Consider the following 12,675-nt stretch of genomic DNA (forward strand, 5'->3'; position numbering starts at 1 on the left):
TCCAGAAAGTCCCCCGTAGTTGCTCAGATCTTGCTATTATTTTTTTTTAAAGTTGCTAAAATGAATGGTGACGCGACAGCTCAAAAGCGGTCCAGGAAAACTCAATTTTATTCAACTAATACAACCCTGATGTTGACGTGTTCCTACTCCACAAACCGGTGGCTTTTGAGTGCGTCGTTGACTTTCCTCTCCACGCCTCAGCTGAGAGGTGATGGGTCAGACTGAAGGATTTATTTTTTAATCCAATGTGGAGACTCCTGTTTAAGGTTAGTTGGTCTATGTGTCAAAAGGTGGCATCCCAAAACCGCAAGAAAAAAAGATGAAAACGCTGTATTTCTCAGGCAAAGACATCCAAACAAGAAAAGCTCATAAAATATAATCCAAAGAAGAAAAAAATCCAAAGTACCATGAGTAACAATCAGTAAGTTCCTCATGAATGCTGGATGATTTTAAATGTTACTTTTAATGAAGAAACAGCAGATTAAAATCTCTCCTTTTGGCATTTCCTTTGTAAAGCCGGCGGTCGGAGTCGTTAAGCCTCACACTGAACCTCTATTGTCCGGCTGCTCTTTCAAGTGCAATTGAGAAAAATAATCAAAATCAGTACGAGGCTTCACTCTTTATCGCCTCGGCGACATCGCACGGCAGCGCTGTTGATCACGCCGCTTCTCAAGAAGTCAACAAAGACTAGTCACGCCGAGAAGGAGAATCTCTGAGGGAGGAAGAGCGGCTTTTGTTGCGTCTGCTGATTGAAAAGACCTCTTCGGGGGCAAGACTTTCACTTTCCCTTTTGTCCTTTTTCCCATTTACCTTCAGAAATAGCAGGTAGACTGATGGAAATGTTTCCCGTTGGTTCCAATTATTGAAGCATTGCAGTGCGCTTGCTCACTCTCAATGTGGTGTTGTTGTTGTTGTCTCTGTCTTAACGTCCATGGCCTTGTATGTGGCTTTGTCTCATAAATATGACATTTATTACTGACTAGATGGAAACAAGTTCTCCTAAAATCTTGTCAATGTTTTCTTTCTAACAAAATAAAAGTAGCAAATATTTAAAAAAAGACAGAAAAGACTAAAGAGGTAGTGTTGGTTTTAGTGCCTCCTGTTGATTAAAGAGGTAGTGTTGGTTCTGCTGCCCCTTGTGGACGAAAGAGGTAGTGTTGGTTCTAGTGCCCCCTGTGGACGAAAGAGGTAGTGTTGGTTCTAGTTCCCCCTGCGGACTAAAGAGGTAGTGTTGGTTCTGGTGCCCCCTGTGGACGAAAGAGGTAGTGTTGGTTCTAGTTCCCCCTGCGGACTAAAGAGGTAGTGTTGGTTCTGGTGCCCCCTGTGGACTAAAGAGGTAGTGTTGGTTCTAGTGCCCCCTGTGGACGAAAGAGGTAGTGTTGGTTCTAGTTCCCCCTGTGGACTAAAGAGGTAGTGTTGGTTCTAGTGCCCCCTGTGGACTAAAGAGGTAGTGTTGGTTCTAGTGCCCCCTGTGGACTAAAGAGGTAGTGTTGGTTCTAGTGCCCCCTGTGGACTAAAGAGGTAGTGTTGGTTCTAGTGCCCTCTGTGGACTAAAGAGGTAGTGTTGGTTCTAGTGCCCCCTGTGGACGAAGGTGGTAGTGTTTTACCAGAATCTGACACAGTGGCTCAAATGACGATCTGTATAAAGAACTATATAGAACTGAACTGATGGTGGTCTATAGAGGTCCAGTACTACACTGAGACTATAGAGGACCAGGACTACACTGAGACTATAGAGGACCAGGACTACACTGAGTCTATAGAGGACCAGGACTAGACTGAGACTATAGAGGACCAGGACTACACTGAGACTATAGAGGACCAGGACTACACTGAGACTATAGAGGACCAGGACTACACTGAGTCTATAGAGGACCAGAACTAGACTGAGACTATAGATGACCAGGACTACACTGAGTCTATAGAGGACCAGGACTACACTGAGACTATAGAGGACCAGGACTACACTGAGACTATAGAGGACCAGGACTACACTGAGTCTATAGAGGACCAGGACTACACTGAGTATATAGAGGACCAGGACTACACTGAGTCTATAGAGGACCAGGACTACACTGAGATTGGTTCAGGACCAGTTCAAACTTCCTCACAGTAACTTTATTGTAATAATAATGTCCGTCCTCCGTCTCCATCTTTGTGATCATAGTATTCTGACTTGAAAACACTTTTCATCCTAAACTAGACGGATGTGTTGAAGGCTGCAGAACCTTCGTCGTATTATTTACTCCACACACACACATCCAGACTCTATTGAACCGTTACCACAGCGGGACGCCTCATCACCGCCTTCGTCAGACGAGTCCTAATGAGAACATTGTAATCATTATTTGGCTGTAAAATCAGCTGCTTCTGCGCCTCTCGCCTGCACCGGCGTTGACCTTTAATGACGACCCGGCGTGGCGTGTGATGGGCCTCTGATTAAAAGGAACAAGACAAACTGGATTAATTTGCCCCCCATTGAGGGGGGAGAGAGAGAGAGAGTGAGAGAGAGAGAGAGAGAGAGAATATAATGCAAAAAGAAATATTGATTGGGACAAGTAAACACCGATGTCAGAGTCAGGGTGGGGAAATCAATTTCCCCGGCTCAGAATACAGAGAGGGCATTAAAACATGTTTATGACGTTCAACAACATCACTCTCTCTGATGGAAACTGACATCCCATCATAACCAGTATACCAATAGCATTCACAATAAGGAAAGGATTATTTTCGAGGTAGAGAGGGAGCTCGCGATTCCTTCATGAATAATGACTACATTCATTTGTCACAGCGTTCCCTCGTGACGTCCTCACCCGTCCCGGATGACCTTTGTGTCCTGCGGGTCAAACCGTCCCGTCGTTCTGAGCCTATGGGACACCGGGATGAAGCGGAGCTAGAGGTGGCTCACAGTGACCCGAGGACAACGGGAGGATGTGGAGATACACGAGGGGGTCAGAGTGACCCAAGGACAACTGGATGTTGCGGACAACGGGAGGGATTTGGAAAATGTGCCCGGGGTCATTTTGACCTGAAGACAACAGGAAGGAGGATCTAAAAAAAAACAACTTGTGAAATAACTAAATATCTAAAATGACGACGGAGTTCAAGCTTTTCGTCGAGGTTTTCACGTCGTTGTACTTGGTGGCCTTCGGTGTCCTGACGTGCCAGAGAGACAATGCTAACACGTGCTAACACATGCTAATGTTTTACCAGGTGTAGACTGGGTTGAACCAAACAGGATTGATTTAATCCAAGATTAGTGCTCAAAATTTGATTTAAAAAAAGGGTTTGAAAGGAGGAAATCTAAATTTTAAATAAAGCAAAGCTCTGTTGCAAAAATACAAACTAATATGTTTATTTATGGTTTAATGAAACTTTGATTTACTCAGAGTTTACTCAATATAGAGAGCCATGCTCAGCCAATTTAAAAAAAATTCATAATTTGGCATGCTGTCGAGGCCTCATCAAAGAGTGTGGGAGAGGGAGGGAGGGAGGGGGAAAGTAAAAAAGTGGAGTTTGAAATTTTGGTGCAAAAAAAAAAAATGTAATCCTTTTTGATTCTCAGCTCTAGTTTCTTTCAACTTGATGAAAAATTAACCCATGATTTTAATTAGGCGTAGAAATTAATCCAGCCTTAATGTTTACTAATTCCACCATCTTACTTTCGCTTGCTAGCATGCTAACATTGACTAATTGGCAGTAAACACAGATTGCAGCTGAGGCTGATGGCATGAACTAAAGTATGAGGAGTCTGGATGAGAAGTTAAAGAGTCTGAAAATGCCGTTTCGTTCATGATTCGTGCCATTTCTCTATAAATATTATGAATATTGCCACACTGCAGCCAAAGTAAGATGTCATCATTTTTTGAATCTATTCTGGTTGGTGGGTTGCACTCATTTTAAGCCAGTAAATAACAAAAAATACAGAAAATGTTTTTGTCAAAGGCTAATCAAGGAAATCAAGGCCGTTTTCAGGGTTTTTGGATACACAAAGTTGTCGTAATGGTTTCTGATTGTCGCATTGATGGCTGAACCGGGAACGGTTGCTGTTCATCTGGAGCTAAAACACCAGCATGGCCAAGAAAAGATCATTTTTAGTTATTTTTGAGTGACCTATTATTAGGAAAAAGTTGATATTTTTAAAACGGGACCCATTTTTTAAAAAATGGGCTAATTGGCAAAGCATAATTCTACTGGGATTCAAACCAGTTCTCACTGGGTTGAGCTTAATATTGTGCTGTGACTGAACACTAAAGACAAGCAGCTCTTCTGCAAAGTGGCGACCCCGACGTGATACAACTGTGCATGAGCTGATTGGTCGCTATGTAATCCCCCTTAATCCACAAACTGATTTGAGGTGTTGAGTCCTCTGCTCAATGCTGGGGAGTTTATGTTACATGTGCATGTCAAATCCCTCAGTCCCAGCAGTAATTAGCAATACATGCTCATCAGGGGTTTTAATTCCACCGCAGCCAGCTTCCTGCAAATGGTGTTTGTTTTTCACGCGTGGAAGCCTCTCTGAACGTTCAGAGTGCAGCTGTAATCTGGAGCATTCACCACAACATTTTTATTTCTTTTTTTTTATAATAGGTTTTCATTCAAAATTAAACTAAAGATTAAATAGATTAAAATAAAAAAATAAAAAATTCTTTAAAAAAAAAACTGAATTTAATTCCCGACCAGACCGTGCAACGATTTTAGTTATAAATGCAAGTTATGAGAAATCAATTTCTTTGTGTTTGTGTATCAAAATCCAATTACCTTTTCTTCCTGTAAAACCAAATATCTACAAAAAGTAATGCATTTTAAATGATAAATCCTATAATGTCAATACCTCCATAAGTCCACTTTAGTATTTCGTTGGACCAAAACGAGCAGAAAACTGACACGTTGCTGGACATTTGTCATAAATACTTATGAAAAATGATGAATACCTTTGTCGCACAATATGATAGTATGTTGAGATATGATATGTGCGTATGTGTTTACAACCAATGAAATCAAGACTTCCAGCCATCAACCTGTCTGCAACTTTCAGCAAAGAGGTATGTGCGTGTAAACCTCAACATTTTAAGCCCCGCCCACCAGACAAAGGATCCCAAAACCTCTTCTGCACCGGCACATGGGGTTGTAGTTGTTTAGCGGATTTTTGTCTTGGTTTGTGTCTCTTTGTGGTCGTTTCGTGTCTCTTTGTAAATTGTTTTTGCATCTCTTTGTAGTTATTGAGTGTCACATTGTTGTTACTTTGTGCCTACCTGTAGTGATTTTGTGTTTTCTAGTCATTTTCAGTCTCTTTGTAGTTTTGTGGTAGTTTTATCCATGTTTTGTAGTCTTTTTTCATCTCTTCATAGTTATGTATTTTTGCATTATGTCTCTTTGTACTTTTCTTATTTCTCTTTGTAGTTTTTGAGTCTCTTCATTGTTACGTACTTGTGTCTTTTGCATAGTGGTTGTGAGTCTCTTTCCATCTCTTTGTAGTTGTTTTGGTCTTTTTTTCTTCCTCTGACACTTTGGCCCTTGTAGCAGACAATATAATCTATTTACTCATAGGACCAGCCCTTTCCCTCCCTGATTTGAAAAAGGGGTGGAGCCAGAAAACCTATAAATGAGCTCACCTGTGAGCCGGGAAAAAAGGAGGAAGAGAAAAAAAACAACCCTGAAGCCAGAAACACCACATGGAGGAACGGGCCGAGAGAAGCGATACTGGCTGAAAGATACAGGAGGTTGAGCTTTCATGAACTTTACGCTTAACCGAGTTGGGCTAACGAACAACAGGAGCCTCAAAGAACTAAAACCGGCTGAATCCTCCGATGCCCTGGAAATCAAGATGGACACCGGAAGCTACTGAATGGAGCCAAGACGGGACCCCGCTCGGACGCCACCTGAGGACCTCGTGTCCTATCGCTGGACCCGGCAGATAAGTCCTTGAACACCTTTAAGCTCTCCATATATGTCTCCCCAAAAGCCACATTACACCACACACACATACACAGACACACACACCATACTCAGAAACTGACCTCAATGGGACTCAGACTTTCTCACCATAGGGTCACACACCCCTCCCCCTACACACTTATTTAGCTGTTCAATGGCGTTTTTTCTTTATTCTATTAACTGTTGAAGAGACTTTGATGTGGTATCACCAGACTCTAGTTTTTGAGTCTCGCTTTAAGTTCCTGGACACTGGGCCCAAGGCCACACCGAACCTATCCCTGAATTGTTTGTTTGAGATGTTCAGTGGCAATGAAAGCTGAAAAAGTAAACCGTGAATGAACTCTCATTTTGCTTTGTATCTGGTGTGTTATTGACAGGGTCTTTTGTAGCGGAGGAGCTAGAGGGCTAGTCAGGAAAACCCCAACTGTTTAGGTAGCTTCTTTAAAAAAAAGACATGTTAGAGATTCTATAAGCAGGAAGTTTACCCGTAACAACGCAAGGAAAGCCGACGCTACACCCTCAGTTCAGTGCCCATTCAGTTGTCTACACGTGGCTGTAAACCCACCCGTCCACTGTAGGACTGAACTTAGGACCCGTCACAGCATTCAACATGACTAAACCGCCTCTGCCTTTGAGCAAGACGCTTTACTTTGCTGTTGAAATGTTCACTTGTGAGCGGTGGAAGAGTTTCAGTGGAAAAGAGTTTGTGACTGTGAGTTTAAAATGTCTGTGAGTGCTCTGCAACACATTTCTCAGATAAATGAATTCACTCGCTAGAAAGCTTTACGTGTGAGATTTAAAAAGAGATTATAAAATCACTTCGGCATTTTCTTTGCAGCCGGTAATGTTAACCTGCGGTTATTTGGTTCTTTGGAGCTTTTCGATTTTCTGCAGCCAAACAAATGTCAGCCATTGATTTCTTTTCACAAATACTTAATTTTACAACCATAAAAAAGGGCAATTTCACAGTTCCAGCCTGAACCAGAGAGGTAGGTTACTGAGTGATGCATATTAAAATATTGATTGGATGGAGCCAATGATATTCTGAGAGGAGTAGAGCCTCTTGGGAATCCTCTGCAGCTCATATGATGAGGCGGGTGTGGAGTTTAAAGCTCGATGCAGCGACGAGGTGCTGGAGAAAATGTTAGTGAATTCAATTGAAATCCAATGAGGTTCACTGAGCGAGAACTTCCTCATGCAAAAGGTCCGTAACGTCACAATAACACGTTGCGCTCTGGTTTAGTCCATGTGTGTTGAAGTAGCTTAGCAGTTGTATCAGACCGTGTATGTAGTCAACAAATGACTGTCAAATTATATGAAGAAAGTACAATTGAATAATATTCAAGTCATTTTATTTTGTATAGTCCAAAATCCCAAATACACATTTTTGAGAGGGTAAGTTTGGCTCGAAGATGTGCGCTTCGTCTCAAGATGACGCTTCACGTTGCTGTATTTGATTTGATGAGTAGCATCATGTTACAGATGATTTACAACGCATGTCATTGATCAGTGTTTTTTATCCTGGACCTCTGAGCGAGTGCCATAAAGGCCCCCTGGTGGTCAGCAAAGAGAATGCAGCTTTTACACATTAGGCATGGACTTCTATACAACCAGAGGAGTCGCCCCCTGGTGGTCAGGAGAGAGAATGCAGCTTTTACACGTTAAGCATGGACTTCTATACTACCAGAGGAGTCGCCCCCTGGTGGACATAAGAGATAATGCAGCTTCAACCGGAGGACTCAGTCAAACTTGACTAATATGGCCGCTTCTTAGGCTCCTCCCTCTGCCCCCCCCCCCCCCCCACCGTCGGCTCCGAGCGCTGAATAATCGTGAGTAACTACAATTTGTCCTTCTTCCCCAGTGTACAGATAAAGGCGAAAAAGTTTCTGCTGGGAGAAAAGAAAGCAGAAGATAAAACATTTACACTGTTTAGCACATTAAAAAAGGATGTAGAGAGTATTGAATCCGCATGGGTGCGAGGGAACATCACGAACGATTCAAATGCAGAATTAAAAAAAACATCTCCGATTTCCTCACGATGACACAGAATGCATTAGCAGTGCACCGCGCCGCTAAACTGTATTCAAGCTCCTTAAATGCTCATCTGGGAAGATTTTAACAAGAGCAGAGCTGTTGAAAGCAACAAAAAAACTTAGCACACACACAGCAGCGCCTCTGAAGCCGGCTGCAGGTGCTTTGCTCAAGGGCAAAAAGGAGTCACAACTTATTTGCTGTCGGACCCGAAAATCGCAGGAAACTTTTACTAAAATTAACTCTGTTTGATTTTATTGTCTGCGATGCACTTTGCAGAGCAGACAACTATTTAATCAGACGTTCCCTGCACTCGCTCGCCCCCCCTCCCTCGCTCTCTCCACCCCGCAGTCAGAATGGAAATTACAGGCATGATATCAAGCGGCGGTTTCCTCTTTCCTGTGTTTGTGTCGCTAATCTAAAAAATAAAAAGGTGGTAATTTTGCTCTTCCAGCCCGGATGAAAGGTCTCATTTTCACTTCTGCTGAACAAACGAACACATTTTCATGAACTGGAGAAAGGGTTAGAGGTACAAACGACTCCCAGAGCGCACAACGGTGTGGTAGCCACCTGTCAATCACAGCAAGCCCCGCCCCTGAAGCATCTCCTGCTTTAAGGTCTGTTTGACTCTCAATGGACCGCCATTACTAAATGAACATCTTGCTGCATTGAATAAGATTTTCTCATTTTACTACAATTGGACTATTCTGTGAAAGATCAGCTTTATTGCTGATGATTGAAGGCTTAATATTGCAGCGAATGGCGTTTTTAGTTTTTTTTAAAGAGCCATATCTCTCTATGGCTGTTACTAATCGTGCACCCATACGTTGAGCTATCACTAACTGTCTTCTCACGTCTTGTTGAAGAAGAGAAACGATGTTCAAACAGTTGATGAGCTGCATCGATGATTAAAAACAAATAGTCTAATTATAAAAACTAGATTCACAGCGTGGTGCTTTGAGTTTTATCTTTTCCAACACTTGTCTTTCCAGTCATAAAGGGTTTGGGATTTTCAATTTTAGGAACGACGGCGATAACAGGCGACACGGCCAACTATGAAGCTCTGAGAAGGCGAAAAAAAAACATGATTTTCCTCATAGAAAGAAATGGCCTGAATGGTGCGCTTTTGTCCTTTCATTTTGGTGATTTAATACTTCTTTTCTTGCTGTAAAATCCCTGTTGAATATGAAAAACACCCACCGTGGCACACCAGGGAAGCCACGCACTGAAAGCCACAGTGAGGGGAAATGAAATAAGCCTTTAGTAAAGGAGCGCACAGGGGCGGCGGCACGTCACGGCTATTCACACAATTCATTTGACTTGTTCGGGAATAATCCCACTCGGGTTTGGCTTCAAATGTCGGAACGAGCGCCCCGCAATTAAACACAATATTAGAAAGACGGAGCTGATAATCATCTGGTTACAATACCTCGGCTGCTGCTGATGATGATTATTGCTTCTGTTGCAGTGTTTGGTACACGGGAGAAGAAAAGCAGCGGGATAAAGAAGTGCACAGGTCACCGTTGTTCCATTCAGAGTGATTTCCCTGAATGTCCGCGCACTGCGAACAATAGATGGCGGTTTGGCTGGCAGGTATATTGTTCAGAACTGAGGTCACTGTGAAGAAGAAAACCTTTACAAATCAGCTAAATGGTGTGCAGTTATTAAGCCATATCATATCAGGGCCTGTGAAAGGAGGCAATTATTACCCTGCACCCTCTAGGCATGCTTTTTATATAGAGCACCTAACATTAGAGTCTGAAGTCACACATGTATAGATTGTGCCTGATGGGCCTACAGAGCGCAGGAACGCAATGATGTACATTTTATTCAAGAGCTGTACTCAAGCACCATTTTATGCTTCTTTTATGGTCAAATATGACCAGCTAGTGACTAATGATTAATATTACTAGCTAGTGACGAACAATTGATATAACTAGTTTGTGACTACAGTTTACATAACTAGCTAGTGACTGATTAACAATATAACTAGCTAATTACTAACGATGTGTCAACTAGCTAGTGACTAACGGTTTATGTAATTAGTTAGCTAGTGACTGACTATAAATATAACTAGCTAGTGACTAACGGTTTATGTAATTAGTTAGCTAGTGACTGACTATAAATATAACTGGCTTGTGACTAATAATGTATATAACTAGCTAGTGACGAAGAATTAATATAACTAGCTTGTGACTGACTATTATTATAACTAGGTAGTGACTACAGTTTATATAACTAGCTAGCGACTGACTATAAATATAACTAGCTAGTGACTACAGTTGATATAACTAGCTAGCGACTGACTATAAATATAACTAGCTAGTGACTAACAATTAATATTACTAGCTCACTAGCTATTTATGTAATTGGCTAGTGAGTACAACAGAATTTAAAGGTTTTTAATAAAGGTCTTAAATTATATGGTTATGCGAAAAAACACATTGTTCACACACTTAACCCTCTGTAAACGTCATTTTACTTTGTGTATCTGTGGATGTATTCTCTTTTGTATTGTATTTTAACACATTGTATTTAAAAAAGACAGGTGTTTAAAATTAGCATTTCGCTATAGACACTTAACACACTGTTTCTGTTTTTTGTGCATAGTATGTTATAAATTATGTCACTGTGATGTCCACATCAAATAAATAAAGTCCTAAGTCATAGTGTCTTACTATTTACTCGCGAGTGAGGAATACTTGCACTACATTATAGTTTTAAAAGATGTTAATACTTCTTCTACCACTGAACAGGTAGTAAAATGTCTCATAAACAGTGAACATAATCCACTAAACTGACTGAATGCTTGCCAGGGAAATCCTCATCTTTCTACTCATGTTTACTATGAATGAGGACGTGTGTGAGTAAAAGCGGCAGAACTTCTTCAAAATCACACCTCCAGGTGACGCTCCTCCTGCAGGTTGTGAATGCGCTGCACACTTAATGCGCCGCAGATTCGTGATGTGGCGCCAAGTCACAGGGGAAACGGAGCGAGAGCCGTGAGCCGACGTGATACTCGAGGTTCAAGGTGCTACGCTCGTGACGGCGCAGATCCCAGTCTGGACCAGCAGACTGACTGGGAGAGGAAATTGAACAAGTAGTTTCTGCCTGACCTTGAGGAAGTCACTTAACCTTCAGTCAGTCACAGTGAATTTTTGGGGCCGTGAGCCAAAGCTCCAACACAATACAGCAGGAGACAGGATGTGTGTTTTTCACCCAGCAGCAGCAGCAGTCTGTTGAAGCGCCGGGATGAAAATATACTACCTGAATGTGAAGGATTGTACCCACATACTGCCAGATCAAAAACAACAGATGTTATTCATATTTAAATGTTAAGCAAGGTGATGTTGACAATGTATATAAAGACTCACCAATTAAATAATGTTCACGCAATCAATAGATCTTCTCATGGTGCGTTCACACCAAAAACACAATTCGCAACGCTTTTTCGCTTGATTTTACTCGCTCGACTTTATGTGGTTAATTCGCTTATTCGCAACCATTTGCAGAAAGGGGGCGTGGCTATGTTACCCCAAGTTACCAGCACATAGCCTCACTAGCTAACCTAAACTGACCCGGTCACATTCCTGTAGCTACCAGCACTTAGCCTCACTAGCTAACCTAAACTGACCCGGTCATGTTCCTGTAGCTACCAGCACTTAGCCTCACTAGCTAACCTAAGCTGACCCGGTCATGTTCCTGTAGCTACCAGCACATAGCATCACAAGCTATTTTTGCGAGACTTCAGTCTCAAATGAAAGGCCAAAGGACGGGTACGCTTTACACACTTGAAGTGATTACTAAAGTAGATGGATCAATAAACAACATCATTATAAATACTGTGTCGAGACAGGAACCGCTGGGAAATCAGTGAAGATTCATTTTAAATAAGTAATGGAAGACACACAAAGTGTGTGTTCAAAGAGTCCTGAACGCAGCCCAGGTTATAGTCTGACCCCCAAGTCCTTTGCTGCATGTCGTCCTTTCTCCCTCCACATGTTCTTTCCATCACTATCCAATAAAAGTGAAACCCCACAAAAGCTATTTCTCTGACAAACACAATAATGAATGAGTACACCATCTCGAACTATACATCTACGGAATACTTTATTTAATATTGTCCACTCAGTGTAAACAGGGTTTTTATGGTCATGAAAAACCTGGAAAAGTCATGGAGTTTTAAAATGGTTATTTCCAGGCCTGGAAAAGTCCTTGAAAAACACTTTTTACTGTTTACACACTGATTTCACTATATGTTTGCTCATAGAAAAGTCATGGAAATTTGGTTAAAAGTCAGAAATTTGGGGAAAAGTTAGGAAAATTTTGTAAAAAGTTATGGAAATTCGGTTTAAATTCATGGAAATCCATTGGTCAGAATGTGTATGAACCCTGTTCTTTTTTTTTTGGAAAACAATTCCTAAAATTATGCCTTTTAATCATATTTGAAAAGGCCTCAGCTGCAGCTTCAGGTGATTCTCAAAGCTTATTTAAACTCCGCCCTCTACATAAACTTCGCCCTTTCCTGGGTCCTAGTGCCCGACCGCTCACAGCTTCGCTCTCCCACCTGCTCCGGGAAGAGTAAGCTGCTCGTACTTTCTTTCTGAAAAGTACATTTTCCCGCTCTGATTCCCGCTGTTCATTCCTTTAAAATCTCCAGGATTAACTCGTCCATCGAGAAGAAAGAGCGCGAGCGTAAAAGAGCAC

Source organism: Clinocottus analis, unplaced genomic scaffold, assembly GCF_023055335.1.
Source record: "Clinocottus analis isolate CAN_PGR_092001 unplaced genomic scaffold, fCliAna1.0.p SCAF_3, whole genome shotgun sequence".
In the NCBI taxonomy this organism is placed as follows: domain Eukaryota; kingdom Metazoa; phylum Chordata; class Actinopteri; order Perciformes; family Cottidae; genus Clinocottus; species Clinocottus analis.